A 16689-nucleotide genomic window follows, 5' to 3' on the forward strand; every position below is an offset into this window, starting at 1 on the left:
TCACAAGGAGGTGGGGCCACCCAGTGACATAGTTGACCCTGTCCGTTTTGTTTATTTAAGATGCGGGGGCAAGTGGAGCTGCCATTGACGGGTGCAGTCAAGTGTCTGTGTTTTTCTTTTCTGTGGGTTGGTGGCCATAATTCATTGTGCTTGACTTGGATTTACAGTACATTACTGACTGGATGATGTAATTGATGATTGTTCTACATTGGGGGGGGGCATTTAAAAAAAAATAAAGGACTGGTCAACAACTGTGTCCTATGTACCCCATACCCTTTCATATGAGGGTCTGGGACCTGGGGACCCCGTGGTTAAAGGGGACTTCCATATTCTGATAAGTCCCCCCCCGCACCCCCACAATCACTGGGCCAGGGTTGTGGGGAAGAGGCTCTTGTCCTCATCAACATGGGGACAAGGTGCTTTGTTTGTACACATTTTTTGAATTTTGTAGATACATCTACATCTTTAAAAAAAATTCTCTTATGCCTTGTACACGCGGTCGGACATTCCGACCACAAAATCCGTAAAAAAAATTCAGACGGATTTTGTCCTAAACTGGTGTTGCATACACATGGTCTGACAAAGTTGTCGTAAAATGGGTTCGGAATGTGATGGCTTTCATTCGTTATGACGGGACTACGTTGAGACTAGTAGCCAATAGCTTTGGTCTCGTAATTTGATCTGAGCATGCGTGACACTTTTTCTGATCGGAATTCTCTACAAACGTTCGGGAAATGTCCGATTGGATTTTTTTGTCTGAAAATTTGAGATCCTGCTCTCAAATTTTTTTCTGTCAAAGTTTCCGACGGAAAAAGTCCTATAGAGCCCACACACTCGGATTTTTCGACAATATAATCCGATCGGACCTTTTCCGTCTGAAATTCCGACCGTGTGTACAAGGCATAAGCTTTAGCACATAGATATTAGCTATGAATGGAATTTCTACTTGGAGTGCATTTTCATGCGTTTTATTACAGGAAAGGGGGCAAGTGTGAGATGTCCTAAATAGAGGAGCCCTGGAGCATGCAACTCATAAAACAGTCCAGCTAAGGTAGGATCCCCATTTATGTATCGACTCTCGTTAAAGACTAGTCAAGTAATCTTTAGAGAGTCTGTTATGCCGTGTACACACGGTCGGACTTTCCCACAGAAAAAGTCAGACGGAATAATTTCATCGGATAGTCCGATCGTGTGTGGCCTTTTTTTTTTTTTTTTTATTCTGACGGACCTAGAAATAGAACACGTTTTAAATCTTTCCGATGGAATCAATTTCTATCAGAAAAAACGTTCATCTGTATGCTGTTCGACGCAAAAACGACTCAAGGGCAGCTATTGGCTACTGGCTATTGAACTTCCTTTTTCTAGTCCCGTTGTACGTGTTGTACGTCACCGCGTTCTAAACAAATAGACTTTGGTGTGATCGTGTGTAGGCAAGTCCGTTTCAGCGAAATTCCGTCGGAACTCCGTCGGAAAAGTCAGAGTTTATTCTGATGGAACAACCGGTCCTGTGTATGCGGCATTACTCTCAGTCAGATGAGAGCTAACCCATAGACTTACACATAGACTTACACCAATATACAGGAGCAAAGATATACATTGTACTGAACTCCATAGGTAATTAGAAATATGAACATGTACATTTACAAACAAAAAGAAAATAGAAACACAGAAACACGTTTTTTAAAACTTCTAATAAAATAATAGTATTTACATTTTTCTGATCAGAGTTAACTATCACATAATGAGAGAATTATGGAGGCTACCATTACTAACCTTGTCATCTGAAAATGCTAGCTGCCTGTCTGTCACACTGATTAATTAGTTATCATACTTTGTGACTGACCTGGAATAAATACATTACAAATACAAATGCATTATATTCAGGCTGCATGCCTGTTCCTGATTCAGAATGTAATGAAGCTATACTTATCCAGGCAACTCATTTTTTTTACATAAAGGTCAGCAATGATAGCATCAATATTTCTGTTAGTGCAGGTTTTATTCAAAAAGTAAGAGGTCTGGCAGAATACCTGAAAAACCAATATTGTGAAATCTTTGAGAACAGGCAGGTCAATTTCATACACTTTCCTTCAAAATCAATCATGTTAACATACTTTGTCTTTTGCCAGTGCTAAAGCCTTTGTTAAATAATTAAGTAAAGTTGAATCTGTCCACCTGCAAATGCAGATGTCTTTCGTGTTCTAATTTTTTATTCTGCTCTCCTTTTATGTCTGTGTTTCAATTATTTACTCACCTCAAAACAAGACATAATGACTATCTCTACCTCCTCCAGTGCTACTCATTTCATAACCTTAAGCCTGCCGCTATTTTATTCGTACTCTTGACCTCACACACTGTGTTATTTAATCTAATTAGTAAAAGAAAATCTTAACTAAAATATAGTCACTTTTTCTGAGTTTACTGTACCACTGCAGAAAAACATGTAAGCAGGTTGCAGGTGCTGTGAGAGGGTTGGGGTTAATGCTTTCCCCGGTCTTTTAGTCTTTTTGGTGGGTTCCTGTCTGGGTCCAAACCACTTGCCCTGTGTGTTTTAAAAATGAAATCTGGTTCACAATCGGCCCTGTAGGAGGGTTTTTGGCTGGGCCTGTAGGAGGATTGTCAGTCGGCCACATAAGAGAGAGAAACCAAGGAGTTCCAGTGCATCCTTGGGTTTTGAGACCCGTAAGGGATGGAGATGGATGAAGAGACCCGTAGCAGTAGGAGAATGGTGCCTGTCACAACCTGTAACAGACTTTTAACTTTGGGTTCACCCTGAAGACACCAGCACTGGAGTATGCCACTGAGGGACTTACAATTGTGTGAGAGAACCTTGGAAGGAGTCCTAGACATGTGCAGAGTAAAATATTTTGTTTCGGAATTTCATTTTCGTCCGAAAACTTAATTTATTTAGTTGCTCCCGAAATTAGTTTTTATTTATTTCGTTTTTCGTTCAAAAATTGCATTCGTCCAAAAATCCACATGAATTACGGTCGAATCTGTCTTTGAAGGCTTATGGTGTCTGTCGAATGTATAAAGAAGATTCGACGGAGGTAGTATATAGCATACTTTAGAACCCCTATTAAAGTCTATGGGACTCCAACGTTCAAAATCTAAAGTGCTAATTTTAAAGACTAATTTGCAAGTTACTGTCCTAAAAAGTGTTTGGGGACCCGGGTCCTGCCCCAGGGGACATGTATCAATGCAAAAAAAAGTTTTAAAAATCGGCCGTTTTTTCGGGAACAGTGATTTTAATAATGATTAAAGTGAAACAATAAAAGTGTAATATTCCTTTAAATTTCGTAGGGGGGGGGGGGGGTTGTCTATAGTATGCCTGTGAAGGGGCGCATGTTTCTGGTGCTTAGAACTGTCCCTGCACAAAGTGTCATTTATGCAGGAAAAAAAGTCCTTTAAAATCTCTTCCAGCTATTATGAATTGTCGGCTCCGTAATACAGAGAACACTCATTGAAAGTCATTGATTTAAAAAATAAATAAATAAAAAAGCGTGGGGGTCCCCCAAATTCAATTACCAGGCCCTTCAGGTCTGGTATGGATATTAAGAGGAACCCTGCCTCAAATTTAAGAAAAAATTTGACGTGGGGTTCCCCCTAAATATCCATTTAGGTCTGTGACCCCTCAAAGCACCTTGTCCCCATGTTGATGAGGACAAGGGCCTCATCCCCACAACCGTGGCCAGTGGTTGTGGGGGTCTGCGGGCGGGGGGCTTATCAGAATCTGGAAGCCCCCTTTAACAAGGGGACCCCCAGATCCCAGCCCCCCCCCCTGTTTGAAATGGTAAGGGGGTACAAAAGTACCCCTACCATTTCACAAAGAAAGTGTAAAAAATAGTTAAATAAGACAAACACACTTTTGAAAAATTCCTTTATTAAAAATAAAAAAAATAAAAAAAATAAAAAAAAGATTCCAGCGGTGGTAATCCACTCTTGCTATCCAGCGACGGACGGTCATCTCTCCAGCGATGGCTCATCTCATCCAGCACAGCGAATCCATCCTTCTTCTGTCTCCACGGAGGAGTCACTTCAGGGATTCCGGCGGCCTGACGTTTCTTATATACGGAGGGCGGGGCCACCGTCACCTGACCCCGCCCCCCTCTGACGCAAGGGGAAACCCGGGGTTCCCTGTGACGTATGGGTGACCCCGCACCCCTCTGATGTAATGGAAACCTGCCTGTGTTACATCAGAGGGGTGCTGGGTCACCCATACGTCACAGGGAACCCTGGGTTTCCCCTTGCGTCAGAGGGGGCAGGGTCAGGTGACGGGTGGCCCCGCCCTCCGTATATAAGAAACGTCAGGCCGCCGGAATCCCTTAAGTGTCTCCTCCATGGAGACAGAAGAAGGATGGATTCGCTGCGCTGGATGAGATGAGCCATCGCTGGAGAGATGACCGTCCGTCGCTGGATAGCAAGAGTGGATTACCACCGCTGGAATCTTTTTTTTTTTTTTATTTTTTTTTTTTTTATTATTTTTTTTTTTTTAATAAAGGAATTTTTCAAAAGTGTGTTTAGTCTTATTTAACTATTTTTTACACTTTCTTTGTGAAATGGTAGGGGTACTTTTGTACCCCCTTACCATTTCAAACAGGGGGGGCCGGGATCTGGGGGTCCCCTTGTTAAAGGGGGCTTCCAGATTCTGATAAGCCCCCCACCCGCAGACCCCCACAACCACCGGCCACGGTTGTGGGGATGAGGCCCTTGTCCTCATCAACATGGGGACAAGGTGCTTTGAGGGGTCACAGACCCCCAAAGCATCCTCCCAATGTTGAGGGCATGTGGCCTGGTACGGTTCAGGAGGGGGGGGCGCTCTCTCGTCCCCCCCCCTCTTTTCCTGCGGCCTGCCAGGTTGCGTGCTCGGATAAAGGGTCTGGTATGAATTTTTAGGGGGACCCCCACGTGAATTTTTTTTTTAATTTGACGCGGGGTTCCCCTTAATATCCATACCAGACCTGAAGGGTCTGGTTATGGATATTTAGGGGGAACCCCACGTCAAATTTTTTATAAAATTTGAGGCAGGGTTCCCCTTAATATCCATACCAGACCTGAAGGGCCTGGTAATTGAATTTGGGGGACCCCCACGCTTTTTTTTTTTTTATTTTTTTTTTATTTTTTTATCAATGACTTTCAATGAGTGTTCTCTGTATTACGGAGCCGACAATTCATAATAGCTGTGAGTGATTTTAAAGGACTTTTTTTCCTGCATAAATGACACTTTGTGCAGGGACAGTTCTAAGCACCAGAAACATGAGCCCCTTCACAGGCATACTATAGACACCCCCCCCCCCCCTACGAAATTTAAAGGAATATTACACTTTTATTGTTTCACTTTAATCATTATTAAAATCACTGCTCCCGAAAAAACGGCCGTTTTTAAAACTTTTTTTTGCATTGATACATGTCCATTGGGGCAGGACCCAGGTCCCCAAACACTTTTTAGGACAGTAACTTGCAGAATCTTTTCTCTCTGTCAAATCTTTTTTCTCTGTCGAATATTTTCTCTATATAATCTTGGACTAATAGAGGTAAGGTTAGGCACATTCGACCACAGGTTCTATAGACAAATTGTTATTGTCAGAGTCATGTCAAATCTCCTATTCTATATCGAACTGTTGTAACAATGAAAACTAAAATAAAGCATTTATTTATGTCGGATCTTTCGTTTTTCGGATTCTGTGCTTTCGTTATCGTTTGTCAAAACGAAAATAGCTGAAATTAGGACGAAAATGCATTCGGACGAAAACGAATGCACATGTCTATGAAGGACTATAATTACTGAAATGCACTTTTGCAGGTATGCCAAAGCAGCACTCAGTCTGTAGTCATTGTTATAGAAATAGGAATATTAATGCCTTTATCTGTTGGACTGTGAAATTTGTGTGTTTGCACTTTTATCAAGTAAAGTATTGAATTGTTGTCCCTGTCTGGTATGAAGCTACTAAAGAGGTGTATCATAAGTAACCGGCGCACACACAGTTAACCAGTGAGTCTTTGGTGTATGGAGACTTCAGCATAGGGTAGAGTAATGTGAAGACATAAGTATTTGCCAAGAGTAACAGAAGTGTAACAAGCAGCTTTTTAACAGTGTGCACCTGTTATAGCTGGAATGGCCTCTAGCAACGAGGGAGATGTTGTCGGCAATCCTTCCGCCAGCAGTCTATATCTGCTATTTCTCTTAGCAACAGGAGTGGATAGCACCGCAGAGGTTCCCCATCCTGTACAGAGGTGTGGAAGTTTAAGAGTTTCTAGTCCTAAACCCTATTGAGCATCTGTGAGGTGTCCTCAAACGGAAAGTGGAGGAGCACAAGGTCTCTAACATCCACCAGCTCTGTGATGTCACAATGGAGGAGTGGAAGAGGACTCCAGTGGCAACCTGTGAAGCTCTGGTAAACTCCATGCCCAAGAGGGTTAAGGCAGTGATGGAAAATAATGGTGGCCACACAAAATATTGACACTCTGGGCCTAATTTGGAGATTTTCACTTAGCGGTGTACTCACTTTTGCTGCCAGCGGTTTAGACATTAATGGCTGTGTGAGTTATTTTGAGGGGACAGCAAATTTACACTGTTATACAAGCTGTACACTCACTACTTTACATTGCAGTCAAAATGTGGCTAGAGATCAATTTCCAAAAAATCTGTATGCATAAAGGTACCAACATCCCATTTCGTTTGAAAGTTAGTAGAGTACTGGATAGGGGATTTTAAAGGTGCATATTTCAGATATACACTACAACGTGTTATTGTAAAAGTACAAAAAATGTCTCTTTATTTATACACAACACTCCAATAAAATGGATAAAGACATGTATTCGAGTCATAGGTATATGCGCAGAATCCCTATTAGCGACACCGTTAAATGCTGCAATTCCATACTTAAAATACTGCGTCCAAAAACTTCTACATGTTTTGCCAAAAGCGGCTTCATCAGGAAAAATGGAAGACGTTGTTCAAAAGTAATTTTTTGATAAATTCTGACATAGATTCTCAACCTTTGGTGTATAGAAAAAGAAAATACAAATCAATAAAATACACATAAACATAAACAGCATTAGATCAATCTGAAGTGGCCACATGAAACCCCACTGGGGACGTCCATATCGGACATAATCTCCCATCCCCATCCAAAATCCCTCCCCTTAAACAAAAAAAACCCACCTATATTGCAACACTCCATACCTCAACATAGGTCTAGGGGTGAACACTTACAGGGAGTCAACCAAAAATGTCATCCAACAAACATGTTTTGCACTCCGTGGTCAAATGTGGCCATGTTGGGTCACCCGTAGGGGGGGTGACTTGATGTAAATTTTATCACAGCGGATATTGAATAATAATATCTAAGATACAACATATATAGTTATAGTCCTTGATAGTCAAATTCTAACATTTGGAGTTTGACAAATTATTTATGTATATAAATGGGAGAACAGGTCAATGGACTAAACATAAACAGACTCTGGACCCACCCCTTTTAATTCCTAAGTTTACGCTGAATATATCTAGTATCACTATTGGGAGCTCAAGCACATGGAGGCCAGGCAAATAATACACAGCATACCTAAAAAAAAAATAAAAAAAAATAAAAAAGAAGGAAATGAAAAAGAAATGACAAAGTATAAAAAAGAATATTCACAAAAATACCTCTGTATATTTTTCATAATCTTATCTGGAAAAAGAGGAATTAAAATCACAGAGAGCATATCTCACCTCTTAATAACACGCACACCTGAAAATCAGTTGGTGTGCGTTATCACATGAAAGAGGGAAAAAAGCCAAACCATTGTATCTCCATGATACAAACTGAGGTATGTTCTCAATAGATGGTTCCACATGGTTTAAATTGCAGCAAAGTGTCATTTCTTCAGTGTTGTCACATGAAAAGATATAATAAAATATTTACAAAAAAGGGATGGGGTGTACTCACTTTTGTGATAAACTGTATATATTCAGTGCCTTGCGAAAGTATTCGCCCCCCTTGAACTTTTCAACCTTTTGCCACATTTCAGGCTTCAAACATAAAGATATAAAATTTTTATTTTTTGTGAAGAATCACCAACAAGTGGGACACAATTGTGAAGTGGAACGAAATTTATTGGATTTTTGAAACTTTTTTAACTAATAAAAAAAATGAAAAGTGGGGCGTGCAAAATTATTCGGCCCCCTTGCGTTAATACTTTGTAGAGCCACCTTTTGCTGCGATTACAGCTGCAAGTCGCTTGGGGTATGTCTCTATAGCCTCATACACACGGTCCGACTTTGTACAAACTTTTCCGTGGACTTTTGTACAAAGGGCATGGTCCACAAGTTTGTATTGCATACACACGGTCGGACTTTTTGACAACAAACACGAACATAGTGACCTCACAACGTACTGACGCCACTTCAAAAGAGGACGTTCAATGACTCCAGCGCCACCTTTGGTCAACTTCTGTATTGTAGTCTGATCTTTTGCATTGGTTCTGAGCATGCGTGTTTGTACCTTGTACAAAAGTCCGATGCGTTTGCGTACACACGGTCGGACTTTGCTCCATTGGACTTTTGTTGCCAGAAAGTTTGTCCGTTCGCACAGCCAACAAAAGTCCGATGAAAACAGAAAAAGTTTGTCCGATGGAGCGTACACACAGTCAGATGTTGCTCCAAAACAGCTAATTTGCATGTTTGTTGTCAAAAAGTCAGACCGTGTGTACGGGCCTTATCGGTTTTGCACATCGAGAGACTGAAATTCTTGCCCATTCTTCCTTGCAAAACAGCTCGAGCTCAGTGAGGTTGGATGGAGAGCGTTTGTGAACAGCAGTTTTCAGCTCTTTCCACAGATTCTCGATTGGATTCAGGTCTGGACTTTGACTTGGCCATTCTAACACCTGGATACGTTTATTTGTGAACCATTCCTTTGTAGAATTTGTTGTATGTTTGGGATCATTGTCTTGTTGGAAGATAAATCTCCGTCCCAGTTTCAGGTCTTTTGCAGACTCCAACAGGTTTTCATCCAGAATGGTCCTGTATTTGGCTGCATCCATCTTCCCCTCAATTTTAACCATCTTCCCTGTCCCTGCTGAAGAAAAGCAGGCCCAAACCATGATGCTGCCAGCACCATGTTTGACAGTGGGGATGGTGTGTTGAGGGTGATGAGCTGTGTTGCTTTTACGCCAAACATATCGTTTTGCATTGTGGGCAAAAAGTTTGATTTTGGTTTCATCTGACCAGAGCACCTTCTTCCACATGTTTGGTGTGTCTCCCAGGTGGCTTGCGGCAAACTTTAGACGAGACTTTTTATGGATATCTTTGAGAAATGGCTTTCTTCTTGCCACTCTTCCATAAAGGCCAGATTTGTGCAGTGTACGACTGATTGTTGTCCTATGGACAGACTCTCCCACCTCAGCTGTAGTTCTCTGCAGTTCATCCAGAGTGATCATGGGCCTCTTGGCTGCATCTCTGATCAGTCTTCTCCTTGTCTGAAATGAAAGTTTAGAGGGACGGCCAGGTCTTGGTAGATTTACAGTGGTCTGATACTCCTTCCATTTCAAAATGATTGCTTGCACAGTGCTCCTTGGGATGTTTAAAGCTTGGGAAATCTTTTTGTATCCAAATCCGGCTTTAAACTTCTCCACAACAGTATTACAGACCTGCCTGGTGTGTTCCTTGGTCTTCATGATGCTCTCTGCGCTTTCAACAGAACCCTGAGACTATAACAGAGCAGGTGCATTTAGACAGAGACTTGATTACACACAGGTGGATTCTATTTATCACCATCAGTTATTTAGGACAACATTGGATCATTCAGAGATCCTCGCTGAACTTCTGGAGTGAGTTTGCTGCACTGAAAGTAAAGGGGCCGAATAATTTTTTCAGTTTTTTATTTGCTAAAAAAGTTTAAAATATCCAATAGATTTCGTTCCACTTCACAATTGTGTCCCACTTGTTGGTGATTCTTCACAAAAAATTAAAAATGTTATGTCTTTATGTTTGAAGCCTGAAATGTGGCAAAAGGTTGAAAAGTTCAAGGGGGCCGAATACTTTCGCAAGGCACTATATATAGATATAGATATAGATATATACAGTGGTGTGAAAAAGTGTTTGCCCCCTTCCTCATTTCCTGTTCCTTTGCATGTTTGTCACACTTAAGTGTTTCGGAACATCAAACCAATATAAACAATAGTCAAGGACAACACAAGTAAACACAAAATGCAATTTGTAAATGAAGGTGTTTATTATTAAAGGTGAAAAAAAATCCAAACCATCATGGCCCTGTGTGAAAAAGTGATTGCCCCCCTTGTTAAAACATACTATAACTGTGGTTGTCCACACCTGAGTTCAATTTCTCTAGCCACACCCAGGCCTGATTATTGCCACACCTGTTCACAATCAAGGCATCACTTAAATAGGAGCTGCTTGACACAGTAAGGTCCACCAGAAGATCCTTAAAAGCTACACATCATGCCGAGACCCAAAGAAATTCAGGAACAATTGAGAAAGATCTCAATTACTTTCTATCAGTCTGGAAAGGGTTATAAAGCCATTTCCAAAGCTTTGGGAATCCAGTGAACCACAGTGAGAGCCATTATCCACAAATGGCGAAGACATGGAACAGTGGTGAACCTTCCCAGGAGTGGCAGGCCGCCCAAAATTACCCCAAGAGCACAGCGACGACTCATCCAAGAGGTCACAAAAGACCCCACAACAACGTCCAAGGAACTGCAGGCCTCACTTGCCTCAGTTAAGGTCAGCGTTCATGCCTCCACCATCAGGAAAAGACTGGGCAAAAATGGCCTGCATGGCAGAGTTCCAAGGAGAAAACCACTGCTGAGCAAAAAGAACATCAAAGCTCGTCTCAATTTCTCCACAACACATCTTGATGATCCCCAAGACTTTTGGGACAACATTCTGTGGACCGATGAGACAAAAGTGGAACTCTTTGGAAGGTGTGTGTCCAAGTATATCTGGCGTAGAAGGAACACTGCATTTCATAAAAAGAACATTATACCAACAGTAAAATATGGTGGTGGTAGTGTGATGGTCTGGGGCTGTTTTGCTGCTTCAGGACCTGGAAGACTTGCCGTGATAAAAGGAACTATGAATTCTGCTGTCTACCAAGAGATCCTGAAGGAGAATGTCCGACCATCTGTTCGTGTACTCAAGCTGAAACGAACTTGGGTTCTGCAGCAGGACAATGATCCTAAACACACCAGCAAGTCCACCACCGAATGGCTGAAGAAAAACAAAATGAAGACTTTGGAGTGGCCTAGCCAAAGTCCTGACCTGAATCCTATTGAGATGTTGTGGTATGACCTTAAAAAGGCCGTTCATGCTCGAAAACCCTCTAATGTAACTGCAAAGATGAGTGGGCCAAAATTCCTCCAGGACGCTGTAAAAGCCTCATTGCACGTTATCGCAAACGCTTGGTTGCAGTTGTTGCTGCTAAGGGTGGCCCAACCAGTTATTAGGTTTAGGGGGCAATCACTTTTTCACACATGGCCATGATGGTTTGGATTTTTTTCACCTTTAATAATAAACACCTTCATTTACAAATTGCATTTTGTGTTTACTTGTGTTGTCCTTGACTATTGTTTAAATTGGTTTGATGTTCCGAAACACTTAAGTGTGACAAACATGCAAAGGAACAGGAAATGAGGAAGGGGGCAAACACTTTTTCACACCACTGTGTATATATATATATATATATCTATCTCTCTGTATTACAAACAATTCATCAATACCCATATGAGAATATCCGTATTAAAACAGCGCTCAACATAGAGTTCTCAAAGTTTTCACAAATAATTGTGTATGAGCTCTAATAAAAAGGAAAGTCCTTAATGTGCAGATAGGGTGATTGTACTGTTCTATTCAACGTTGCAAGGTGACCAAAAGTGCTGCTGACATTTCTTCCACCAAACTATTTGGGAGTGCTTCACCACGTGCAATGCATCCCCCACAGGGGGTAAAACTCACCAGACAGCGTTGAAAAAACCAGCCTTAAGGAATAGATACTCTTTTAGATATACCATAGACTCATATGTCTTTCCTTAGGGGTCCCGTTTACAGCAATCCTCCAAGCATGTCATAAAATAAAACAGAGTATATACATAGCATAATACCGTTTTATTTTTTAAAATAAGAATTTGCTCAAAACAGATAAAATCCCCATTTAAAAGAGGACGCCCTCTGTTGAAGTCGGAAGTGACAAAACGAGTCAGAGCGTGGCCTACACGACGCTCCCGGAAGTGAGGTGTGCGTTCCACCGCTAACCAAGGACCAGGAAGTCACTCACAGTGCACACAGCTGAACACAGGTGGAGGACTCTGAAACCTGGAAACCGGTGAAACACACATACTCTTATTGCTTGTGATGTTTTTTACAATGTACGCGGATATTTAAATGGGGATTTTATCTGTTTTGAGCAAATTCTTATTTTAAAAAATAAAACGGTATTATGCTATGTATATACTCTGTTTTATTTTATGACATGCTTGGAGGATTGCTGTAAACGGGACCCCTAAGGAAAGACATATGAGTCTATGGTATATCTAAAAGAGTATCTATTCCTCAAGGCTGGTTTTTTCAACGCTGTCTGGTGAGTTTTACCCCCTGTGGGGGATGCATCGCACGTGGTGAAGCACTCCCAAATAGTTTGGTGGAAGAAATGTCAGCAGCACTTTTGGTCACCTTGCAACGTTGAATAGAACACTACAATCACCCTATCTGCACATTAAGGACTTTCCTTTTTATTAGAGCTCATACACAATTATTTGTGAAAACTTTGAGAACTCTATGTTGAGCGCTGTTTTAATACGGATATTCTCATATGGGTATTGATGAATTGTTTGTATTACAGATTTATATAATTATTTTAGTTTTTAAACAGCTGTTATCGTTTGGACTGCTAAGTCAATATTAACCTGATTGATTCCATCCAGGTTGTTTGGTTCTATTTTGCATTTTATATGCAGATATTCATATGAGGAGATATATATATATATATATATATATATATATATATATATATATATATATATATATATATATATTCTTTCAAATTTGTTGTGCGCCGAGTGGTGTATTATAGGCCTTTTTAAAATACACCTGTTGTTGTTTTTTTATATATATATATATATACATACATACATACATTTGGGGTTATAAGTGATTTTCTAGCAAAAAATACTGATTTATACTTGTAAACAGAAAAGTACCATATTCTGTTTGTGTATATTATGGATATTCTGTTATATTGTAACATTTAACATTTATGATGATCGTATTCCTTAATTTTTTAAAAGCTTTTTTCTTATTATTTTCAGCTTTTTTAACTTTGGCCGTGAGCCACATAAGTTTTATTTTTAGCCTTTTAAACGTATTGCCCATGAGAATATATTTTGCAGTGTGTTCACATATAGACTTTTTGAAGAATTCCCATTTCTGTTCTGTGTTCATCAATGCCAATATTACCTCCCAGTCTAATGCCTTGTATACACGGTTGGACATTCTGACCACAAAATGCGTCTGATTTTTTCCAACGGATTTTATCCAAAACTGGAGTTACATACACACGGTCGGACAAAGTTGTCGGAAAATCCAATCGTTTGGAACGTGGTAACATTCGTTGCGTACGATGGGACTACGTAGAGGCACCACTGTCAGCAGAGTCCTGTATTGGGACTTTGGGGAAGATCTCTTTTGGCGCCCTTCCAGTTCCCAGGGAAGAGATAATCTCTCCCAAAGAAAGACATACAAACAACCCACACCATTAATTAAGGTGTTCAGCGCATCCAACAGAGATAGTGTAACCACCATGTCACACAAAGTGTGGGATGGCAACAAGACCCCTCCATAATTGTCAAAGGGCAGTTGGTCCTCTAAGGATGTCTCAACCCCAGATAAAGAGGGGGAGACATCCCATAGCTCTTTTGAATTAGCTTTTGGTTAAGTGATATTATTAATAGGGAAAATACTTTTGGCAGACTGCTACTAATGAAATGGAATTGGCTTTAGGTAGGCCACTCTAATAACAGGGAAATAGCTTTTTGTAGGCTGCAACTAATAAAAGGAAATGGCTTATGGTTTTCTGCTCTTAATAAAATTGAAATTGCTTTCAGTAGTCTGCTATTAATAATAGGAACACCAAATAGAGATTATATCTAATGAGGGGTTGTCCTAAAACATTCTTAAGCCGCGTACACACGGGCGGACTGTCTGGCCAACTTAGTCCGTCGAAACACATTTCAGCGGACAGTCCGCTCGTGTGTGGGCTTCAGCGGACTTTTTCAGCGTGCAGTCTGGCGGACTAAGTATTTCGGAATTTCCGTAATATTGTCCGTCAGACTTTGGTTTCAGCAGACAATCCGCTCGTGAGTAGGCTAGTTGGACGGACTAAGTATGGCGCATGCTCAGAAAGGATTTACACGGCGGAAGGTTGCATTGCTGTGTATTGGACGTCCTATTTCTAGTCCCGTCGTACGTGCTGTACACGTCATCGCGCAAGCTTTCGACGGACTGTTTGTTCATCGTGTGTGGTCAAGTCCGTTCATTCGAAAGTAGGACGGACTGTCCGTCGGATTGTCTGACGGACTAAGTTGGCCATACAGTCCGCCCGTGTGTACGCGGCTTTAAAGTATGGATCATCTGTCTGAACCATCCTCAAATGAATGCACCTTTGTTAACATAAATAGTTTTGGTATTGTGATTTCCACTGTTCAGGCATCACTAAATGCAGGTCCAATGACTTGCTAATAAATGTTCATCTCATATTATCTGTTATTTATATTATGTTCAATGTTTAGAGGTGCTCATGAAACATACACTTGACACAACAAATATAAAAATGTGGTAATTCCCCTACATAGTTTATAAGTACAAAAATTAGTAAAACGATCCAAACTTGATAAAAACAACCACAAAGGAAGGGGTACACAAAATCTTCTGCAAAAACCATAGCTCTCAAAATTATTAGAATATAGAGAATTATAAATATCATATAGGAGTAACCACTAATCGGGGCATATGCCCTTACAATTGATGAACATATAGTTTACTGTAGGAAGGTAAATTTACAAATAATGTCTCCATTTGTTTCACAGGAATTGTGGCCTGCTTGAAGGCAGGTGCAGTTTATCCTCTGTAGGTGGCAATGCTTAGCTGAGGGAACAGAGTTTGAAGGGGCCCTTTGTTTCTTTGACGCTTTCAAAGGTGTCATCAGGGTAGCAGCTGTCCGATTGGATGCTACAACACTGGTTGACCTCTGCTATCTTCTTTAAAGAGGGCAATGCTAATAAATAGCACTGTCCCATTGCAGCTGGTGTGCATTTGCAAAGTGAATAAGGTAGGGACAGGATCCACACTGGTTAGGGACATGTGTGTGTGTATGAACATTATCCAGAACACCAAAATATAGTGACATTTAACAAGAAAACATATAAGAATTAATAACAGTATGTCCATGGATGATATCCACCCAACCTCAGAGCTGACACCACTATAGGACAAGGAATGCAGCCATAGGTTACCCCCCATGTGCAAGTGTAGGGACCACTTCAAAGAGGCCACATCAACCTCTTTGAAGTGGTCCCTACAATTACATGTAGAGGTACCTATTGCCACGATACTCGTTTTGTAGTGGGGTCTGTTCTGATGTTAGCTGAGTATCATCCATGGGACATAATGTTATTACTTGTTATTGTTACCTGATTGCTTGTTTTATCATTTATAGGTCTGCTCTGCAGGCTGTATCTTCCTTATTCATCTTCTGAGGAAGCAGGCCACAATTCCTGCAAAACTTATTAAGCATTATTGGTAAATATAACTACCTACAGTAAGTTATGTCTGATTTGAATATATTAGTGGCAACTCCTACATGATATTAATAATTCTCTTTATTCCTATAATTTCAGGAGATATGGTTTTCGCAGAGGAGTTTGTGTAGCCCTTCCTTTGTGCTTGTTTTTATCTAAAGTCTGGATGGTTTTACTCATTTTTGTACTAATAAGCAATGGAAAACACTCTTTAAAATTAATACTTGATCATATCATTACATAGTAATATGCTCCACCAGATGTCAATACAGAGCTGTGCATGTCAATGTAATAATGGTGTGCATACATTATGGTTCAATATTATATCAAAGGCCTGCAAAGTAGATCATGCAAGGCTTCACATGCCTGTTACTGTCACGTACCTGGTTGGAGAGCCCAAGCGTGCAGGGAGCGGCGCCTCGTAAGCCCCGGCTCGAGAGCCCCTGGAGATGGGAACAGGGATTCAGGAGTCCGGAGGGCACAAGTGCCAGACTGGTCAGCTGGTAGAGAAGACCGGAGCAGATGGTGGACCGGAGCAGAGGGTGCAACCAGCGCAGGATGCTGGACAGGAACTGCTGGATGGCAGGCACAGGTGAGCAGGCAGGAGCTGCGGAAGTAGTAGTCAGAGCAGGTCCGTAGGCAGACTGGCAGAAGTAGTCAGGGACGAGCTGGGTCGGCAACAATCGGGCAGCAGAGGTACAAGGCAGAAGGCAGAAGCGTGGTCAATCAGGCAAAAGGGTCGGAGGCAGGCGGCAAACAGGCAAGGTCCAGGAACAGGCCGGGTACAGAATCAGGAACACACACACAGGAACAGATAGCAGGAGTCACGGGAAAGCTGCAGACGGGACAGCACAGAGGAGCAGGAGCAGGTCCCTTAAGTAGGCAACTGGGCGC

This window comes from Lithobates pipiens, unplaced genomic scaffold, assembly GCF_037356315.1.
Source record: "Lithobates pipiens isolate NorthernLeopardFrog02 unplaced genomic scaffold, aLitPip1_a1.2 Scaffold_18, whole genome shotgun sequence".
In the NCBI taxonomy this organism is placed as follows: Eukaryota; Metazoa; Chordata; class Amphibia; order Anura; family Ranidae; genus Lithobates; species Lithobates pipiens.